The sequence below is a fragment of the Phascolarctos cinereus genome, unplaced genomic scaffold (assembly GCF_003287225.1).
Source record: "Phascolarctos cinereus isolate Bilbo 61053 unplaced genomic scaffold, phaCin_HiC Scaffold_9;HRSCAF=440, whole genome shotgun sequence".
Lineage (NCBI taxonomy): Eukaryota > Metazoa > Chordata > Mammalia > Diprotodontia > Phascolarctidae > Phascolarctos > Phascolarctos cinereus.
In genome coordinates, this window is record NW_027556402.1 from 212,204,222 (window position 1) to 212,225,352 (window position 21,131).

At 41.2% G+C, this 21,131-nt stretch overlaps 1 protein-coding gene across 1 annotated transcript in view; it reads right to left on the reverse strand.

The window, feature by feature from the left end:
• Positions 1 to 21,131, reverse strand: part of TRIM66 (tripartite motif containing 66) — a 115,917-nt gene that overhangs the window by 77,486 nt on the left and 17,300 nt on the right. Inside the window, 4 exon segments of the mRNA XM_078148552.1 lie at positions 196 to 1,710; positions 2,508 to 2,604; positions 3,832 to 3,906; positions 4,465 to 4,572. The gene's annotated coding sequence lies outside the window, so the exon portion shown is untranslated.

Here is a 21,131-nt window from a genome sequence, read left to right on the forward strand (position 1 = left end):
TGAATATTATGTCATAGCCATTTCCATGGTCATGGAACAGACCTTAACAGGAACTTTAAACCCTCAGTGGCCTATGTGACAAAGAAGACTTTGCAAGCATGAAAGGGACAGAGGTCAAGAATGACAACAAATGTGTTTCTAAGAATTTAGGGAAAGAAACTCCTTCAAACCCACATTGAATAGCAAGAAACCCACCTGATGAGGGAGAGCAAATTCTTCTGTGACTATTCTCTTCAAGAGATTACCTCCAATGCCATTTATATCCAGCTCTCCATGCTAATAGGAAACAGAGAAAGCCTGGGTAATACAAATATAGAGATGATGTCATTTCAATCAATATTTTCCAGCTTGCTAAGCCTTTCCCCAGAACTGTGATCTCTTTTCACTTCCCCATCTGTACATTTTGAAGAGACGTTGAGGTGGAGAAGGGATGTGAAGATTCTAAATTATCTTCCCATTTCACAATTATCTTTTGAGTACCTGAAAACTGACTTGGCATCCCGCTGTTAGCAGGAGGCGATATTCGCACATAGTGAGTGCCTAGGAGAATGTGCAGAAGTTGAGACCGTGCCACCGCCGTTTTTTCTGTCACTCTGACACAGATGAATTACTATCTTTTTAGTGAGCAGCTTTTTACAGTTTCTTTCAAGTTCAAGATCTCTTTTCAGTAATTTAGCCTCATCAGAAGAGGGAAAGGAAAAAAAGAACGAAATAACTTGGATGCCATCTCTTCACCAAAGTCTAACCATAGGCTGATAGGTTTTAGAGCCAGAAGGGACCTCACAGATTGAGAGCAGGAAGAGACCTCTGAGGTCATCTGACCTGACCACCTCATTTTATACAGGAAGTACATGAGGCCCAGAAAAGTTAAGCAATTTGCCTCAATCCCTCATTTGATGACTAAGGTAACTGAAGCCCAGCAGTTCTAAGTCACTTACCCAAGGACACACAGGTAGTAAGTAGCAGAGCTAGCATTTGAATGTAGTCCTCTAGTTTTTAATAACCTACAATTCAGAGTTCTTTCAATTCTACCAAGCTGCTACCCCAAGGCATGATGGTAGAGTAGCACAAGCTTTGGCAGATCGCACCCAAGCTGGAAAGCAACACTGACCCAGCAATGGACTGTCATCTATTGTCTGAGGACCAGCCTCCTTAAGGGCAGGGGCTCTCCTCACCCGAAGACTGGCCCCAAAGGGAAGAATTTGGGGTGACTACAGGAAGTTATAGTGCACAATCTGCTAAGGTGTAGAGGGCTTGGGATATGTGAGTACACACATGCACCAAATTAGAGATTTTTTTTTAATTAAGACACAACCTCAGTTCCAAATTTCCCTGCTCTCTTCTGCCTCTTCCTGGGAATTGTGCTTGGGCATAGAGTCAAAAGGGGGCTGTCCTTCCTTGTGGTTCCAGTAATTCTCCTGTACCACCCTACTCATCCTCTATACCAGCAACTATTAGTTACTATGAGACCTAGGCACTTACATGGCCAGGAAAGAGATGGTAAGGCCGCAGACACTCACAAGCCTCTGGTGAGATGAGGGATGATAACTACCCTCTTCCTTGAACTTACCATGTGAGGCAACAATGGTATGATAAAAAAAAAGGGGGGGGTGGTCTTGCCATAAGAAGACTTGACTGTGAATACCAGTTCTGAGACTTCCTAATTTGTTTGATCATGAAAAAGACTTCTCTCAGCCTCAGCTTCCCCATCTGTAAAATAGATAATAATATATGCATCATCTAAATGGGAATAATAATAGCACCTATCTCCCAGAGTTGTTGTGAGGATCAAATGAGATATTATTTGTAAAGGACTTTGCAAACTTTAAAGTGCTATTAAATGCTAGCTATTATTACCACTATTATTGTTATTATTATTATTACCTCATAAAGTTGTTGCGAGGAAAGTCTTACGAAAATCCTAAAGTGCTATATAAATGTGAGCTATCCAATATTTCTCCACTTAAATTTCAAATATCCACACTTAAGAAGAGATAAAAATATGGATAATCCCAAAGAATCTACATTGACAGTCTACGTCACAGGTTTTTGCACAAAACAGACACTTCATAAATATTAGATTTAATTTAATTTGTCTCTGACCCTTCCACTCCCCAGTAGTTATTTTCTTTCTTCCTCAGTGCCAGTACCAAAAGACAGCTCCTACTAAAGTGTGCAAGGTGAAGAAAATTCAGCCTGACGTTATGAAGTAACTTGAGATGAGCCATAAACTGGATGGTGTTCTGGAAATGTCAACGGAAAAAGGGGTTTTCCTGATTGGCAACCAGCATACATGAATACACTGTTGAGAATGGATTCCCTGAACTGACTCTGTACATTACTGAGCCAGGGTCACAACTGGAAACCTACCAGACAAAGAGCATATTACCTTGGGAGTATAGCTGAATAAAAGGAACACTGGCCTACACCTCAGGAAAGCAGAAGAAGAACATGGAGAGCTCTGGATTTTGGAACCAGAAGACAAGTTTAAACATGGGCTCCATCACCTTGTAGTTGTTGCTTGGCTATGGGTATCATTTCATCTTTCTGGGCCTGAACTTTCTTGCCTATGAAATGGAAATCATATCTGCGACAACCTTCTTCCTGTGGATGTGATAAAAGTCTTTTGTACACTTTTAAAGCATAAGAGAAATGTGTGTTGTCATTTCTTCCTGGCTCTGCCATGTCCTGGCTGTGTGTCTCAGGCCAGTTGCTCGGGTTCTCTAAGCCTTAGCTTACTTCTTCATAAACTGTGGAGGGAGGAACAGGTGATCCCAAAGCTCCCTTCCAATAAGTCAATCAATCAACTTACTTTTATGAAGTACCTCCTCTGTACCAGGTACTATGCTAGGCACTAGGGAAACAGACAAGAATGAAAGTCTGTCCTCAAGGAGTTCAAATTCTGACATTCTATGATTTTAGATTTTTTAAATTGTAAACCTCCAATATTACTAGATACTGTAATAGTTGTGCCCAAACACTAAATCTTTCAGGTTATAGCTGAAAATCAATGAACTCTGGGATTAGTCTATTCCCCTGCTCCCAGGCAAGACCAGACCAAAAGCTTGTATAAGAGGTTGCCACAAGGGCAGCTAGGTGGTGCAGTGAATAGAGCACTGGCCCTGAAGTCAGAAGGATTTGAGTTCAAATTTGGCCTCAGACCAAATACTTGACAGTTACTAGCTGTGTGGCCCTGGGCAAGTCACTTAACCCCAATTGTCCCCCCCCAAAAAAGAGTTTGCTATAACAGAGCACCTTTCTACCAACCACAGAAATGTTTTTAAATGGTACAAAGGCATAGCTTTTCTTCACTCAAGAGCTGCATTTTGAATGGCGTTTCCCTCATTTGTTATACACCATTATTAATTTAATGTAAAATAGCCAAAATATTTCTTAATCATAAAGCACTACACAAATGTGAGCTATTGTTATTTCAAGTCTGGCAAGCTATTTCACCAGGAGAGGAGGTTGGCTAACCATGGAAAGAGAGTGAGGTGGCCAGCCTACATATTTCATTGGTACCCACAAAAGTCAGGAGATTTAGAGGATGGTCCCTATCACATGGCTTAGTTCTATGGAAGATTTACAAGACATGGACAAGAATTGTATAGAATAAGAAGGCAGGCCCCACACCAATGAGATCAAAGACCCACTGAAATACTGAAGCATCATCATTATTATTGTTACAATATTTTATAAATTATGTTATAAAATATGCCAAGGACCTCTGATTATGTCAGTGTGAAAACACCCACACCAAAACAGATCATAATCCAGCTATAATTTATAACTTTAGAGTTATCCAACACTCAGAGAAATTAGGTGACTTACCCACAATCAGGTAACAAAGCATCAGGAAGCAGTATTTGAGCCAAGGCTTTATTAACTCCAAGTCTTGCAGTCTGTCTACTCCATGGTGCCACATTATTGTATGTCAATGATATATTAATATAGAAAAATAATAATAACAAAAAACTGACATACATTGCTTCTAGTTTTAAAATTAGGTATTTAAAGTTTTTGTTTATAAATTAATTGTTTAGAACTTGGGCACTTTTCTGTTATTATAAATTCCTAAATTTCTAAAATCACAGCAAAAGAGGCATTAGCTGTTAATTTCAATCCCTTTGTCCCGTTCTTCTTCTTCTGCACCCCCAGCAGGAGCCATGAATCACCCTGCTGCTTCTCCAATGAGAAGGGAAGTTTCCCTACCCCATCTTCTGCATGAACCCTTTCCTGATTCCTAGATCCCTCCAAACCATACTACCTTGTATTTAGCTGTGCAGGATATATTGGCTTTTATTAATTTTATATTTGTGCTGCCCATATTTATACTCTGTTCCAAAAATTATAGCACAGTTTAGTACGTGCATTTTAAGCTTTGGGCTTAAAACTGCATGAATACTTTTGAGACACCTTGCATATATACTTATTTTCTCCCCCATTAGAATATAAACTCCTTACCTCAAGGAGGTCACTGATTAAAAAGGAAATCTCCACATATACCAAAATATTTACAGCAGCACTTTTTGTGGTAGCAGAGAACAGGAGATTAAAGTAGGTATCCATCAGCTGGGGAATTGCAAAACAATGATAAATGAATGTAATGGAATATTACTGTGGTGTAGGAAGTGATGAATATGATGAATACAGAGAAGTCTGGAAAGATTTATATGAACTGCTGAACAGAGCTAAAGAAAATAAAAAACAGGTGACTAGGTCCACAATTTATGCTACATAGTTTCAACTAGGCCCCACTCACCATAGGGGCTCATCCCTCCTCAAGCCTCCTGTGGTACTGCCTCCCTCCACCCTCTTAGCTGAGGACCTTACCTCATATTTCACCAAAAAATAATAAAAAAAACAGGCCATTCACAAAGAGCTTCTCCTCATCATCTTTCTCTCCTTTACCCCTGTCTCACATGAAGAAGTGGATCTTCTTTCTCCTTGCCAAGGCAAACCTTTCTGCATGCACAAGTGATCCCATGCCCCATCGTCTCCACTTTCTCACTAATCTTCAATCTCTTCCTGTCTACTGCCTACTTCCCTATCTCCCCTCTCCTTAAAAAACCCTCTCTCCATCTGATCCTCCCTGCCAGCTATCATCCTATATCATCCTCCACTTTCATAGCTAAACTCTTCGAGAAAGCTATCATTGATGCCTACATTTCCTGCCCTCTCACTCTCTTCTAAACTCTCTGCAGTCTGGCTTCCAGCCTCATCATTCAACTGAAATAGCTCTCTCCAAAAGTATCAGTGATCTCTTAATTGCCAGATCTAGTGGCCTTTTCTCAGTCCTCCTCCTTCTTGACCTCTCTGGAGCTTCTGAGGATCACCCTCTTCCCCTGAATATTCTCCTCTCCTCAGGTTTTCATGGCACTGTTCTCTCCTGGTTCTCCTCCTATCTACTTTTCAGTCCACTTTGCTGGATATACTTCCTGCCCATGCATACCAACCACAGGTGTCCCCCTCCCTGACCCTCTTCTCTACTTCCTCTATGCTATCAAACTCGGAGATCTTATCAACCCCCATAGGTTCCATTACCATCTCTATGCAGATGACTCTCATATCTGTTCATCCAGTCCTAACTTCTCTCCGTAGTTGCAGTTTCACATCTCTAACAGTCTAATGGCCATCTCAAATTGGATGTCCTGTAGATATCTCCAACTCAGCATCTAAAACTAAACTCATTATCTTTCTTCCAAAATCCTCCTCTTTTCCTAACACCTTCCTTACTGTCAAGATTACCACCATCCTCCCAGCTACCTGGGTTTGCAAACTGTGTCATGCTCAGTCCTCACTTTCACTGACCCCACACATCCAATCTATTACCAAATCTTATCATTTCTGCCTGCACATCTCTTATATATGTCCCTTCTCTCCACTCACACAGCCAAGACACTGTTGCAGGTTCTCATCACTTCACTGCAATATTATTGCAATACTGCAAGACTGTGGCAATAGCCTGCTAATTGGTCTCCCTAATTCAAGCCCCTTCCCACCCTAGTCCATCCCATACTCAGCTGCCAAAGTTAACTTCCCAGAGTTTGACCATGTCACCCTCCCCCTACTTGATAAACTCCAATGGTTCCTTATTCTCTACAGGATCAAATATAAAGTCTTCCATCTGGCTTTTAAAGTCCTTCATAACCTGCCTCCTTTCCTCCTTCCTACCTTTCCAGACTTTTTACACTTTACTCCCCTCCATGCACTCTATGATCCACTAATCTCCTTTCACTATTCACTATTCTTCGAAAATGACACTCAACATCCTGACTGTATGCCTTTTCACTGGCTGGCCTGCATACCTAGAATACTCTCCCTCCTCACTTCCCTTTCCTGGCTTCTTTCAGGACTGGGCTCAAACTGGCTTTTACAGAACACCTTTACACTGCTCCCTCATTCCCAAATCCCAATGTTAGTGCCCTTCTCTAAGGTTACCTCCCATCTACACTGTGTATATTTTATATATTCATAGCAGTTTGTATGTTGTGTCCCACATTAGAATGTGAGCTCCTTGAGGGCAGGGGCCATGTTTTTGCTTCCTTTGTATGCCCCTAGCACTTAGCACAGTGCCTGACACCAAGTAAACACTTAATAAATGCCTATTGACTACATGAATTCATGGAAAGTGAAGTAATGAGAGCCAAGGAAACAATATATACAATAACTATAATAATGTAAATGAAAAGAACGATGACCATAAAGCAACAAAAAATGAATCTTGCAAAATTACAAAGAACAAACTTGACCCCAAAGAAGAGTTATGAGAGAATAGTTCCTCAAATTCCAGTACAGAGGTAGCAGATTCTCAGGTGAAAAACACTGCATATTACCTCAGATTTTTTGATCTGTTGGAAGTTTTTGCTGATTTTTTTCTTTTTCCTTTTTCTTTTAAAAAATTTTTTTGTGATAAGGGATGGCTCTCTGGGAGGAGGAGATTAGTGATATAAGGAAAAAATATGTAATGTGAAAACAAAAGTTATCAATAAAATTTTCTTTCAAAAAAAGAATCTAAGCTTCCTAAGTACTCATACTCATAAACTGAGCGTAGCACAGGGTCTGCCACACAGTAAGCACTTAATTGCTGATTGGCTGCAACAGTAACTACTGCTGCACAGTAAAGAGGACCACCTGATTCATCCAGCATGATGCTAATCAGGATGGGAGGGAGGGAGGATGCTCAGGAAGTTACTGAGAGAGTACAAGTCCTGAACAAGTAGACTACTACTGGCAAGAGCAGAAGCTGAAAGTCAGAGAGAGGAGTGTAGTGGGAAGAACACTGGAGAAAGGGTCTGGTGATCTCAGGGCTGCTATTTATTAGCTCAACAACCAGGCAAGTAATGTCTCCACCTGTAAAATGAGACAAGTGGACTGGTCCCAAGGAGTTTATGATGGATAGCTCTAATCATCTATGTTTTTACATGATCACTATGGCCACTTGATGTGTGCTGATGAAGTGATAGGGAAAGTCTTTTTTTTTTTATCAACACTAAAACATTTTTTCTTCTTAATCATCTGAGATGAATAGAGAGCCTCATACTACTGAGAAGAGCATCCCGGAATGAATCAGGAATCACAACCGAACCCCTCTGGAAACCAATGAGCACATTAAAGTGTCAGACATGCTGAGAAGCCTCATCAAAGCATTCTCACTGGAATCCTGGCTCTCTCCCTGCTACACACTGAATGTGGAGGGAGAAAGAACACCTGACTGGTGCTCTGGGGTCATCACTGGTGGAAATGTGATTCTAATTAGTTTCCTAAAAGCTTGGAGAATTTCAGGAGGCAAGCTGGAATCCCATCACAAAAGCAAGGTCAGCAGAATTAGACTCAGAAAATGATCAACTCAGGCTATGTTTAAATATGTTTATTTAATCATACAAATATCCATCTCCACCCCGACCTCTTTTTAAAGCTCCATATCCAAATATTTACCAGACATTTCTGGCTGGATATCACAACACCAGTCATGTCTGAGAGATGAAAGGTTGGCATAGTAGAAAGAGCTCTGGATTTAGAATTAAGAAAGCCTGCATTTGAATCCTGCTCCAACCAATTACTGGCTGTATAATACTGGGCAATCATTTTACCCCCAGAAGTTTCAGTTTCTTCTTCATAAAATGGGGATGATAATTGCAACTGCTTCACAAGGTTGTTGTGAGTATCAAATGAGATTAAAGTATTTTGCAAACTTTAGGGCACTATATACATGTGAGTTATTATCTCAATCAACATCTAAAACTATACTCCTTTCCCAAATCCATCCATCTTTTTGATATCCCTCTATCTGTTAAAGACACCATCATTGTTTTCCCTGTTACTGACTGGGCACCGTTACCAAGAGCCTATTGTATAATCTTTGCCACATTTAATAAAGAGCAGAGTAGAAGACACAAGACCTGAGTTTTAATTATACCTGGATCACAAGTGGATAACCACAGACATATCAGATCTTTCCTCTGGGCTTCAGTGTCTTTTGTATAGGGAGAGAATTTGCACTAGATGATTTCTAAAGTACATTCCACCTCTGAGATCCTATGATTTGTCAATCAGCCTGCTACTTCATCAGTTGTGACTTCTACCGTCTTTGGGCTAAACACTTAGAAGTTATAGGTAGTTGTGGGTAAGTCTGCTGGGGTAAGGAAGGAGTATGGGGGACAGCAATCTTTTTAGAATTTGTGTACTGTTTCCTGGAAGTGGTTTAGAAGTGTGAGCTCCTAAACAGCAGAGCCTTAGCAAGAACCCAATAGAAAGGGAAGCATGGGGTTGGGAGTCAGAGAGCCTGGGTTCTACCTTTTCCTCTGCCACTAACCAGTGCCAGACCTGGAGAACTGACTCACAGAAAGCCTCTCTCTAGACTTCAGTTTCATCATCTATAAAATGTTAACTGTTGCCACTGAATTTGACACTGACTTGAGACATAGTGATATGACAAAAGCTTTTCCCAGATGTGAGAATAATCCCTCTATGATCAATACCAGGCAAAATTTCAGGCACATGATAAGGATATTGTCAGGAGGATGGAACGCATCTTGGGCTGAACTCCAGAGAGAGAATCTGACTTTTTCCCATCAGCTGGACATTTCACATACTTTTTTCTTAATGTTTCAGCTCTTTATAAGATTAAACTCAATTTTTCCCAATCAAAAATGAACTTTCACACTATAAAAGGACAAAGATTTTTTTTCTCAGCTAAAAGTATTGTTTGGGAGACAAAGTACTGTGCAAAATGAATAGAATATCAAGTTCTCCATTATTCCTCTAATAGACCCAATTCCTTTCAGAAGTTCTCTGAGTTTCCACTGTTTTGAAGACACCTCTTGTTAACTGTCTTGTGATCTCAGGCCCAATAGCTGCAAAAATCTTACCAGAGGAGCACCAGAGGCTTTGAAGGCATTGTCTTAAAATGAAAAGAGATTGGTAGAGATTCAGTGCATGACTGAGCCTCTTCTGTCATCCTCCCTGGCAGCCCTGACTCATTCACCGGTTTCCCTTGGGAAAGTAACATGTATGCAGTTACTCCCACAAGGTGTTATCTTCACCAGCTTTTGTTTCAACAGCACACCTTGATCAGGTATAGAATTAGCTGAAGTGGATTCACCATTGTATTAAACAAATTCAATCCAGTAAACATTTACAGTCAATGATAACAATCTTTTATCACCCAAAATGGTGTTATCTGAAATGTCAAATGCCTGCTTTTTGACAATATTCCTCCCAAGACTATGCTATTTCACAAAGGATAAGAGAATTTAAGAGTTGAACAGGACCTCAGAAGTCATCAAGTAAAACCTCTAATTGAAAAAGAAACCTTTCTAAGACATCTTGTCATCTAGCTTTTAAGTGAAGCCCCTAGTAAAGATAAACCCTCTATCTCCCAGGGTAGCCCATGACACATTTGGAGAGCTCCAAATGTTAGGAGGCCATCTTTCTTTACCTCAAGCCTACATTTACCGTTTTGCAACACATTGGTCCTGAGCTCTACCTGTCAGAAACATATAGAAATTGCTGTAATTCCTCTAAAATGTGACAATCTTCCAAATATTCAGCTCTAAAAGTTAGCTAGCCCTTCTCTTCTCCAGGTGTAACATCCAATACTCACATGGCATGAACTTTACCATGAGCTCTTCACTGGTCTAATCAGAATTCTTCCTAAATTATGGAGCCCAGAAGTGACCACAATACTCCAGATTATTCTGACCAAGGCAGCATAGAGAAGGACTTCACCTTCTTATTCCTAAACAACACGTCTAAATGAAGCCTAAGATGACATTCACTTTCTTGGCTGCCACATCACACCGTTGATTCATATTATGGGTGTTTTCAGAACTTTAGCCTACCAACAGACCCACTAATTCCTCATCCAATTGAGTTACTGCGGCAGCAGATACATCACAGAAAAGCAAAATCTGCTTCATGGTCTCCTGAGATACCAGTAGGTAGTAGCCAAAAACAAAATGAAACCAAAAAAGACTAAATAATAGCTAGTACCACCCTGGTGGGAGAGGGATGTCTGGCTGGCCACAAGGGAGAGGACTCTGAGATAAAAAATGTCATATTAGGTCTACCAAACTAACCAATCCAAAGAAGGTGTTCTCCTTAGACATTAGTATCCAAGGATATTTCACAGGAGGACAAAGTGATCTTCCAAGCCATCCCTTCGAAAGGTTAGGGATGTACCCCAAATAGCCTTATTTTGATGGCTCTGCTCTCTCCTTGGTATGGGCACTACCTCCACCAATGGCAGATCAAAACCCCTCCACACCTTCTCACTGTGTAATATTCTTGTCTGCGTCTTTCCATAAATCTGCCTCCATAGAAAAAGCAACCCAGGTGTGCTAGGGGCCTTCCTCTGACTCTTTTAATACCCTAAGGACACTGATGTTACACTCAGTCTGTCCATCCCAAATATACTTCAGTCTGACCTCCCACTTACTCAGAGAATCATGGAATCACAGAGCTAGAAGGAACCTCAGAGGTCATCAAGCTCAGTCCATTAACAAACAGGAATATCCCCTGCAACCTCCCTCATGATTAGATGCTCCATCTTACCTAGCAGACCTCAAGTGAAGGCGAACTCTCTAACTCCTGAGAAAGAGCTCATTCCCCTTCTGAACAATTCTAATTGCTGGACAGTTGTTTCCATTCACAGAGCCCAAAACTGCCCCTGAAACTGTTAGTCTATCGTTCCTGGTTGTACCCTCTGGAGTCAAGCAACACCAGTTTAATCCTAACCCAGAGATGCAGCATGTTTCAGCGGAAAGAGCGCTAGACAAGGAATCCAGATAAGTCTGGGCTACAGTCCTGCCTTGGACACCTGCTAGCTGTGTGACCATTGGCAAATCCGATTTAATGTCTCTAAATATCAGATTACTCATCTATAAAATGGAGATGATACCAAGAGAAGCTACCACACAGTGATTTTGTTACAATCAACATATGATTGTAAAGTACTTTGCAAACCTTAATGTGCTATATAAATTGAGGCTATCATTAGCCACAGAAAATAACCCATTGCTATGCCAAGACCCCAGATTCCTAGAGTTTATGGGTCCCAAAGAGTCAGAGTTTGTAAGTTGGAGAGGAGATGCTGGGTCCCAAGCCAGCTTGGCACTGACAAAAGTGGGGAACAAAAGGCTTGAAGTTCCTGATTTTCTATCTTGTCATTCTTAGTCTAGACCTCACTGTGCCTAGAAAAGACCTTTCAGTGATTCACTCACAGAGCTGGGATCTGAGGCTGCAGGCTGGGCAGTTGGAAACCTTCATTCTCCACAAAGAATTCCCCTGGTCTCCTCCTTGAAGCTGCTCCTCTCTATTTCATGAGGTTTCCTGAAGGTAGGCTTCGGAAACTAGTTGTACTGTCAGCCACAGGTTAGGAGTGATGATATACCTCCCTCTCCCTGAGAGATACAGAATTCCCCAGACTCCTGTCCTCATCTCTTCCCATTCCCTAACAGACCCCTTCTCTGGCCTCTAAAGGTAGTCAGGCTAATGAGAACGCCTTGAGAGAAGAAACAGACTTGGGGAATGGGTCATTCTCTGGCTCTCAGAATTCTCGACTTGTGACAAGGAGAGCTCATCTCTTTCCTCCATCCCTTCTCCCTTCTGAACCCACATGGGACTGTTCCTATGGTCTTAGGGGCTATATCAGGGCAGTATGGTGCAGAAAAGTGGAAACAGCCCTGGATTAGAGTTAGGATTCCTGGGTTATAGCTCTATCACAAGCTCAAACTCAGTGTGTGATCTTGGAAAGTGAAAGAATTTCTCTGCACATCACATCTGTCATTTGGAAAATGTGTTCATTAATTCCTGCTCTATTGACCCCATAGCGTTGTTGCAGCAATCAAGAGAAATGGTACATGTAAAGGGGTATGAAAAAAATCCAAAGTGAGATTGAAATGCATATATGTATTAAGGCAGCAAGCACTGGGAAGTGCCATAATGGTCACTAACAGAGGTTGTAATCAAAAGTTTTGTTTAAGAAGGGCACTGGCAAACTCTAGTATGCCCAGGCGAGGATAGCCCAGTTTGTGAGAGGAGGGGAGTTCATGCCATAGAATAAGTGGTTGAAAGAACTGAGGGTGTACAGTCCAGAAAAGAGCAGACTTCGTGTGGACATGATTACTGTATTCAAGTCTTTTAAGAACTATCATGCAAAAAAGAGATTAGATTTGTTTAGCTTGTCCCGGAAGGTACAGTTAAGAGAGAAGCAATGGAGAAAAGAAGCAAGTGATAGAAAAGAAAGGGGGGAAATCCCTAACAACCAGTCATCCAAAAGTGGATTGGACTGCCTTAGAAACAGTGAGTTGCCCATCACTGGAAATATCAGGCTATAGGATTTCATTTCATATCACAGCAGATATGGCTGTGTGACCTTGGTCACATCACTTAACTTCTTAGTTCCCTCACCTCCCAAACTAAGACTACAGATTGCACAGATTGGTAGGGGGAGTTTCCTCTCCTAAGAGTTACCTACCCACCTCCAAAGATGAAGAACTCACTATCTCCAATGGCAGCCTAGATAACCACTCATTGGGACACTATGGAGAGAATCCTAGTCAGGTAGCACTGCATTACACTGAACTCGAAGTTCAGCAGTACCCTTAGATCTTTCTAATACATACAGCCTTCCTTACCAGTCTATCAATCACTTAATCATTCTCCTGAACAGATAAAACAAAAGCAATTTTTTGGGCCTAGCATCAAAGTCACTGAGTAGATCTTCTATGGAGGATATACAGAAAGGCAAAGATCCATTATACACAAATTCCTACATATTATAAATTACTTTTTTACATTCACATGACTCTCCTTTTCAACTAGCCTATGTAGTCCTCAAAGGTAGAGATCTGTCTTATGCCTCTCTGTATGTCTATGCTTAGGGTTGGGTAAATGAAACAGTGGAAAGAGCATCAGGAAGATTTGGGCCTGGAATCAGGAAGATTTGGGTTCAAATCCAGCCTCAGACACTCCCTATCTATGTGACCCTAGGCAAGTCACTGAAGCTCTGCCTGCCTCAGTTTACTCAACTGTAAAGTGGGGATAATAATAGTACCTACTTCACAGGATTACTATGAGGATCAAATAGATATTTGTAAAGCACTTTCGCGGAGTGCTTGACACATAGTAAGTGCTTAGGAGGCATTCAATAAATACTAATTGGTTGCTTCCCTTTTTTAATCTCATCTGAAACACTAATGTCCTAATTTAATTTGAGAATGTTGAAGATATGTATTGATTACTATGGTTGTGCTGAAAGAATTAAAAAAGGAATTCACAAAGTAAGAATAAGCCACCCACCACAAAGAAGAGGTAGGGCGTGACAGGCTTGGCGTGTCCTGCCTCAGTAAAACATTCTCTGCTCTCTACAGATCTGGATGTGCATGGTCCTACCTCCCCAGTGTTAAACCCTGCATTTGTTACTAGGACAAGAGCGACATGGGAAGGACCCAGGCCTTAGGCCAGAACTTCACAGACATACAATCTATGGCTGAGTCAGGCCATGCTGGAGCTACAAAACTAGCCTTAGCCCTCCGGAGGCGTTTTCCTTATGTTTCACAGCAAACACCTGAGGCCAGTTTCCTCCAAACTAACTTTGGTAGGCTCCTGGCTCCAAAGTTTAGCTCCTTTGAGATGAGGGAGGAAGCTCTCAGGAAAGAAGGAAGAAGGAGGCAGGGAATTCTTTTCATTCAGAACTTGTTTTATGATCAATTTGAACAAAGGCACACCAAATTTCCACTGTTTCAAAGTTAACACGGACCTAACCTGCTAACCTAGCAGCAGGATACTACTGACTAGGAGACTAAAAAAAAATGCCCTGTTCCAGATTTCATAGGGCACAATGCAAGGAAAAAGAAGAATAATGTCACAAGACCCCACTGTGACTGCAGACGTCCCATAACAGTTGCTCTATTATCATTTTTATTTAACTTTTTAGAGCACATTTGATAGAAAAAGTATGTAATTGAAGTATGGACAACTCTTGATTATCCATTGGATAATCACCTACTCTGTGGACTGTCCCCATCCTTTGCTTTCTCCCCTGTCCTCCATTCCCTGTCTTTTAAACTATTCTGCCATTTATCAGCAGCTCCATCAGGGCAGCATAGGTCCTTGAGAAATAAAGTAGGCCTCAATCAAACAACTCTATTCAATATAAGAACGTTCTAACAATATGAGCCACTCGAAAATAAAATGGGCATCTTCCTGAGGTAGTGAGCTCCTCCACTCTAGAAGTGTTCAAGCAGAGGATAGATGGGGATCTCTGACACTTGAGGCAGGCCTGATGTGAGAGCAAAAAGATTCACAATATAGGAAGGGGTTAGAAACTAGCCTTCGCCCTCCTAGGGCATCAGATACCATAGGGAGGTAACTTCAAATACTCATCAAAAATTCAGCCAAAATGTCTAAAGGGAGAGGAATTTAAAACCAACAGCTAAAATAAAGTTTGGAGACTATCCTTGGAATTAAGTTATCCCTTCTAACTCCGTCCTTCCTCATGAGGAATGTCTAGCCAGAACAGGATCAGTTATAATGTCGCACAGTCCAGCTCCAATGACAGGCATTGAGCAATATCAGATTTATTTCTCATTTGCAACAGATATTTTCCCTTCTCCTCATGTCTTCCCTGACTACTTGTCTGTGGCTTTTTTTTTCTTTTTATTTTGCATATAGGGCATTTTTTTCCTATAAAAATGAAAATCAGCAAGTGTCATGTTTGGTTGTATTACTGAGTGATTGTTATTTTTTTTTTTACTGAGCTAAGTAAGATGTCCATTTGTATCCTCAGAGTATTGAGACTGTAGGCCCTAGAAGAGGGGTTGGCTTTATGGGTCTGGTTACCCAGATGCTGTGTGAACTACTTCTAAAGCTTAAGACTGTGAATTCAAATCTTAATTTCAGTCCTCTCTAAAACAAAACCTGTCAGAGTTTGTTGGAAGTGCCACATAGGCCAATCCATACCTGAGTAGGACTTCTCTCTATAATACCCCCAACAAATGGCCATCCAATCTCTGCTTGAAGACCACTGGGAATGGGAGAACTAGCCCATTCTACTTTTGGAATGTTCTGATTATTGGAAAGTTTTTCCTTATTATGATACAAAATCTAACTCTCTACAACTTCTACCTAATGGTCCAAGCATTAGCCCCTGGGGCCAAGCAGAAGAAGTCTAATCCCTTCTCCATGTGGCATCTAAGAGACTAGACACTTGAAAAGAGAGATTGTTGTTCTTCACATGGCAGAATTTTGGGTCCCCTCACCATCCTGGTCACCTGCTTCTGAATAGTGTCTCTAAACAAAACAAAATCATCTAGGGGTCCTGTATGAGCCAGCTGGCTTTAGTGAAATGCTGAGCTAGTAATTGTGTGAGATCTCTAGAGCTGAGGGTTTCACATTTTACATTCCACAAATGGCCTCCTTTTAGAGAAGAAATGGATGGGAAACAAAACTAGAACAGAGCTTCAGAATATAAGGATGAAGGTGCTAATAATTTCTCATTTTCATAGAGTCCTAATTTTCATAGATCCTATAGACTTGAGGCTCTGAGATCCTGGTAATATCAAGTTGTATGTCTAAACTTATGTCTAGATGACTCTTGGTAAACATGTGCAAAGCTGTAACCAGTATTGGGAAAATGAGGCACTGCCTCATCTGGGAGGTTGCACTTCCTTCCACTATCCCCACACCTTGCTTCATCTTACCTACAGTTCTACACCAGGGAACCAGTGATCCCAGCCACCCACCCCACCAGGGTCTCATCACTATGGTGCCCCTAAGAGAGCTTGCCTTCCCCCTCCAACACAGAGGGGTCAGACTTCTTCCTTTTCTGTCACAGTTACACAATGGTTATACTGTCTTCCACACAACTGCCATCTATGGCTACCTGTCCCACAACATGGCAACACATGGCAATCTCTCTTCCCCCTCAATTCCAAGGCAAAAATATTCCTAGCAACTGCCCTGAGTGTATAAATACCCACGTGTGTGATTAGCTTTAATTTTGTAAAGAACCTTGTGTATACAACTGGGAGTAGGGTTACGGAAGATACAAGGCAAGTATATTTGAATATATGTACATATGTGTATGTACATATATAAAATATGTGTTACCATGGAATAGGATGGAGGTTAAAGAGTTAAAACAAAAATGACACAAAATCCATTAGAACATAAAAAGTGCACATAGTTCCTATGCTGTTTGCTAGCTTTCCCCTTGATCATATTTCTTCTCACTCCAAGTTTCCACTCTCTCTTTATTCCCTCAGGTATTCATTCATTCAACAAACATTAACTTTATGTTTTATATAGAACACTGTACTGAGTGCTGGGAAAGCAACTTAGGTTAAGTAGGACATAGTCCATCCCCTCACTGATCTTACATTGTAGTAAAAGGATAAGACACAAATACAAATTGCTGCAGTATAGAACATTGCATGAGGGATACAAAGCTGAATGCCACACAAAGTCTAAGGAAAAGATCATTTCAAACTGGGGAGATCAGGAAAGGTTTCATGGATGAAGTAAGATGTATATTGGGCTTCAAAGGATGAGTGATAATTCAACAGTTAAAAAGACAGAGGGAAGATATTCCAAACACAGTAAGTAATGAGAGCAAAGAGAAAGATAGGAGAACACAGAGTATAAAAAATTGAGGGACAGAACATCTCGTTTGGTTGGAATGTGCAGTAAATGGAAGAGAGCAATATAAGATCATGCTGTGAGATGACAAAAGATGGGAATGGTCAATGTTGGAGGAGTTGTGGAAGGTTGGGTATACTAAGGCACTGTTGGTAGAGCTCTGAAATGGTCCAACTATTCTGGAAAGCAATTTAGAATTATTCAAAGAAGTAACCAAAAATATTCATACCCTTTGACCCAGAGATTCCACTGCTAGACACACACCTCAAGGAGGTCAATGACAAGAAGAAAGGTCCCATGCATCAAAAAAATTATTGCAGCATTTTGTAATAGCAAAGAACTAGGGGGAAAATAGATACCCACTGATTAGGGAATGGCTAGGCAAGTTTTGGTGTATAAACGTAATGGAATATTACTGTGCTATAAAAGTGTGAGAAGACTTACATGACCTAATGTAAAGTGAAGCTGAACCAGAAAAGCAATGTACGTAATTACTATAATGGAAATAGAAAGCACAACAAAAGCAAATGCTATAAAATCATAATGACCAAGTTTGGCCCTAAAAAAAAGTTATGAGAAGGCATCTCCCTTTATTTGCAGAGATCAATTTTAACATTTTAACAAATAAAAAGTAAGGTGGTGCTAGGTTATGGAAGGCCTTGAATAACAGGCAAAAGAGGTTGAACAAAGTTGTTGCCTTTGCTGTGGAACCCTACTTCTGGATGTACTCACAGGGAATTCTTTGGGGTGGGGAAAGACAAGGATTTTACTCTTCCACAATCAATGGTTAGACCCTAACTAGAGCTTTAGGAACAGCTCTGTACACTACAACTAAAGAGGGATATGGAACAACTTAAGAGGTTCCAGAAGAGAGATGTAGGCATTATTAAAGGTTGAGAGACAAGGATGGAAAAAAGCAATGGGAGAAGCAGCATAATAGCAGTCATCAAGTAATGCTCTTGAGGCCTCTCAGCATGGTGACCAACAGTTCTCTGCTTCCAACAGGAGCAAAACAAAATGAAGATGCAGCCATAGCAAGAGGGAGTCCCACTGGAAGGAAGAGCTCCCTGACTCTTGATGTTCAATTCTCAAATGTAATGCTGAGGTCAGCTATGACTCTATAGATCTGTCCTTGGGGGTCCTCAAACACAGGATAGTTTCTCATCTGCCAGGGTTGACTTAGATAGTCCTGCCTGAAGATTTCCAGACCTATAATTTCATACAAGATGGGATGGGCTATATTTAGGAGCATTGACTATACACAATCTGGTCTTTATGTTTGTTTATATTGGGTTTCATTTGTATGTTAAATTTATAAGAAGACAATTTTTTCTATTAGTGGCTTATCAGGGAGATTTTTGAGGTGGAATGTTATTTTATTTTTCTCCTTCAAAGCCAGCTAACAAAAAACCAAAAAATAATAGCAGACAAGGGAGAAAGGCTTAGAAAATTCTTGTGGGTCCCTTTCAGTCCCAAGATTCATGGAGTGATGGTTGTACAAATCCCTGTGATTAACATAAGGGCCTTCTTATGAAGAGCTCAAAGCCCCAACAGAAATGTGGGAATTTCTATTTCAGAAAGAGGGAGGCAGAGCTTTTCTCTCACTTGGCTGCTGTTAATGTCAACATGTCAACATGAGGAAGGAGCTCTTGAAAGAGGGCTCAGCCCAAGCTTACTGCTACCACCACTGCCATCTTGGCCACAGCATTTCCCAACCATATGAAAAGGAGGTGACGCTGGCCTGTAGCTCTGATGAAACTTGGAACTTTTATTCCAGGCAGGATTATAGTGACAAAGTACTGAGATGAAGAAGTTTAATCTCATCTGAGTGAAGAGTCGGGGAACACAAAAGACAAGGCACCACCAAATAAAGTTTCTAACCTCAGTTTGTGGAATATGAGTCAGTCAATTGGTTTTTGTATGGCATTGTGGCTTTAGGGAAGACCAGCTTAATTTACCTGCTGAAATGGGCCTTTACACAGGGTACTTAAGAGGCAGCATATGGGAAGAGAAAGAACCCTGCTCATGAAGTCATAGGACTTGTGTTCAAATCCCAGCTCTACCACTTGCTGGGCACTTACATGTGACCATAGGTCAAAGACACTTAGTGTTTCTTCGTCTATAAAATGGATAGCCTATGTGGTCATTTCCAACTCTGAGGATGGTAATGGTGAGACAAGCAGCTTAAGTTTTATTCTTCCCCATTTTGTAGGTAGGAAATTCATGTCCAGAGAAATAAAAATGATTGCCCAAATCCATCTAGAAATTAATCTTACTCCCAAAGACCACTGACCAGCTTGCATGACTGACTCTGAGGCAATCACCTCTCTCTGTGATCATGTGTAAGTCACATTATGTTCCCATGCCTCAGTTTTCTATGCATAAAGTAGAAACAACCAATCATACTTGTTTGCTAAGATACTTGGGAAATCTACAACTCTGGGTGCAGTATTTAATAAGTTTATCTCCTAGTCCCAAAGGTTTCATTAAAGTCCTGCTATCCAGTATCACTAGAAATAGGAGGACAGAGCATATGGTATATAAACTACCAACTGACTATCACATCCCTGAAAAGCAAAAACATCTCTACTGCATTGCAAAAGCTCTCCTGGCTTCTCTTTCCAGTGATTATAAAACAGTCTCAAGACTAAGATGTCAATTCCACAGACCTGCCAGATATCCCCAGTGTAAGCAGACAAGGTCTCTGGGTCATCAAAACAACCAACAAAATAATGCACCCCCCTCCCCATCCATGTGACCCAAGTCACACCAAGAGAACAAAAGCCTTAACCTGTATGACTTATCCCCTTATGGAGACCCTCAGACTAAAAGAGAAACAGGATGCTCCTGGCCCACAATTTAACCAAATTCCCCCAAAGCATCTTCCTTTGCTTACCTGTGGTTGGTCCCCTGGGGCTCTGTTGCTAAAGCAGCCCACCTGGATAGAGAGCCAGGAAAAGGGACAGGCAAGACTGAGAGCCAAGAGGATGGCTTGTAACTAGGCAAAGGGCACAGACAGCCTACTCCCTGGAAACAGCCTTTTCTGTACATTAATTGTCAGCAGTGCTGCCGGGAATGAGTACGGCTTTGTGCACAGCTATACCTCTCTACAGAGAGCAGCCCTTCTTCTATCAGTGAACATTCCTAGCTGTAGCAGGGAGGCTGATGATGGCGAGCCAGCCCCTTCTTTCTCCCACTCTCACCTGAGATACTCCTGTAAGGAAGGCCTCTGGTGAGTCATCCTGGGTGAGTTTATCTTGAAAGCACTGCAACAACAATATTCCCAAACTGATCGGCAAGAGAGACAGTCCTAAAGAGATATATCTCTTTCCTGCTGTATCTCCCCTCTAAATCCTTAGGGTAACTCGTGGTGGGTGCTCAACAGGAAGAAAAGAAGACTTTTAACTTTAGGGAACTCTGCTTATAGCTCTCTGCTTGGCTCACAAGGCTGTTTCCTCCTCAGTACTGCAGGACCAGTTCCAGTAAGCCATCACCCTCCATATTACCCCAAAATGACAATATTCATCTGTTGCTGGAACCTGAAGGTTTCAGGCAGCTCGTTTAAATATAGCTCTTCATAACAACACTGTAGGTGGAGAAATAAGGAGCTGCCAAAGCCCTGGGGATTCCCTGTTTATACGTATGAAGGATGATGCAATCTCTGTATCTAAATAGCAATCCAACATGGAATAACAGGACTCAAAAAACAGTGTCTGCATAGCTAGAGATCAAGTTGATATATTCTGCCAGCCTCACAGCAAACACCATAACCTTGTTTCATCTTTTTTTAAAAATCTACAAAAGCTGCAAAACCCTTATGTCCTGCTTACTTGTCATATATAGATATATATACATATATATCTATATATGGATAGAGGCAAAAGTCCTCCTTTGTTTACATAAAATCTCTATCTCCTACAGACTCACCTGCTCCTGCCTCTTCACCTGAAGTCCTCATCCTGTGACGTCACAATCAGTTTCCTTAGCAA